Source organism: Oryzias melastigma, linkage group LG5, assembly GCF_002922805.2.
Source record: "Oryzias melastigma strain HK-1 linkage group LG5, ASM292280v2, whole genome shotgun sequence".
NCBI classification, from domain to species: domain Eukaryota; kingdom Metazoa; phylum Chordata; class Actinopteri; order Beloniformes; family Adrianichthyidae; genus Oryzias; species Oryzias melastigma.
Window position 1 is genome coordinate 33,516,886 of NC_050516.1, and position 1,650 is coordinate 33,518,535.

Below are 1,650 nucleotides of genomic sequence, written 5' to 3' on the forward strand. Positions count from 1 at the left end.
CTTTAAAACTTTAATGTCCATTTTATCTGTTTATTTGAGACAGTTCTCATGAAATTCATCCAGCGGCTAATTTTTTTGTCTGCTTTACCCTGAAAGATGTTAAAATGATATAAAAGACATAACGGCACAGATCACACTAGGAGGAGGAGTGGCATATTAAAATATTAAAATTCAACCAAATGTTAAGGACAACCCCCGACTCCATGTTAAACACATAAATTAATAATACATTAATATATATACATTTATTTCTCGTTTGAATATATTGATATTAATCTGATCCACATCCTGTAAATGTATCAGTGAAATAATGAGATTGTTAATATCATCCAGTGTTACAAAACCGCATGAATATTTCAAAATTACACTTCTTAGTGAATTTAAGTGACTTAGAACAAAGTAATGGATGAAAAATCAGTTTTGTGCAGGAAAACACAAATAAAAAAAACTTCATTTTCTTACTTAATAATAAAATACATTTTATGTTTTTAGTTTTAGCTAATTTAGGCTTTTGTTCTTGGCTATTCTGGAGTTTAGCTACAATTTCAGCTACATGCTAGCTGTTTTGGCTAACCACCTTTTTTTAGGCTAATTTGGCATTTAGCTAATATTTTAGCTGGTTATCAGCTTCAGCGTTTTTAACTATCATTTTCAGCATCTTCAGCAGCCAAATTCAGCTTCCAGCATTCACACTAGCATTATCACAGGTAATGTTATAAATCTAGTTCATAATTATGTTAAAAAGTTACAGTTTTTAAGTTTTAAAAAGTTCGTTTTAGAGTGTTCAGTAAATGTTTATCCTGTTCGGCCTCAGGTGTGTTTTGGGTTTTGGCCCCAGTGTGATTGAGTTTAACATCCTGATTTACAGGATTTTTAAATCGCTATACAGTTAAAATATTTTTTTTCAGGATAATGTGAATTTAAAATGTAAAAGTTGACTCTTTAGACTTGTTAGATTTATTGTTATCTTTTTGTTGTGTTCATCATAAAAACTTTAAAGCATCAGAGGGTAAAATGTGACCCCCTGTTCTTAGGTAAAAACGGTCCAGACCCTGATCCAGTCTGGATGGATGCTGCTCCATTTCCGGCAGCAGCAGTGACCACAGCATCCGCTCCAGGTAAACGGCGCCTTTTCTGCTTACGCTGCTGCGGTCTCCGTCCGCGCGGGAGGCTGGAGGCATTTACAGACACTCCCTAACAATTTGCTGAGAGTCATCAATTATGCAGGGCAGCGGCACGCACCGGGAAGGAAGATAGCAGCAACAATATGGCGACAGCCGCAGTTACTCTCCACTCGTTCCTGCATCTGCGGTTCCGCCACAGCTGCGGGGATTTGTGTTAGTGCGGGACAAAGTGAGTAGACTCTCCGCGCTGCTGCTCTGCGGGCCGTCTGTGCGGGCGGGGAGGCTGTCGGTCGCACTTCAGTCGACTGACTGCATCCCAGTGCCGCAGAGCGGCGGTCCCTCTCAGCATCCTCTCCTCCGGAGCCGCAGCCGCGCGCGGGACACCGGGAGGAGGTAGACGATCCGCGCGTTTGGCCGCGTGCGCGGGGGGTGGAAGCGGCTTCTGGACGCGACGCAGCGCGGGGTGGTGGTGGTGGGTTTTTCATTTTTGGGGAGTTGGCCTGCAGCTGGAATGAAATGACATTTG

The 1,650-nt window shown here is 41.9% G+C and overlaps 1 protein-coding gene across 9 annotated transcripts in view; it reads left to right on the top strand.

Moving 5' to 3' along the window:
* The first annotated feature begins 1,045 nt into the window (after positions 1-1,045).
* Positions 1,046-1,650, top strand: part of scn8ab (sodium channel, voltage gated, type VIII, alpha subunit b) — a 58,567-nt gene continuing 57,962 nt past the window's right edge. For 7 of the 9 annotated variants that reach the window (XM_024269215.2, XM_024269217.2, XM_024269219.2 and 4 more), the window contains exon 1: positions 1,195-1,353. The gene's annotated coding sequence lies outside the window, so the exon portion shown is untranslated. Of the gene's footprint in view, positions 1,119-1,194; positions 1,354-1,374; positions 1,518-1,650 lie in introns of those variants that run through there. The other 2 variants (XM_024269210.2, XM_024269211.2) reach the window with 2 other exon arrangements.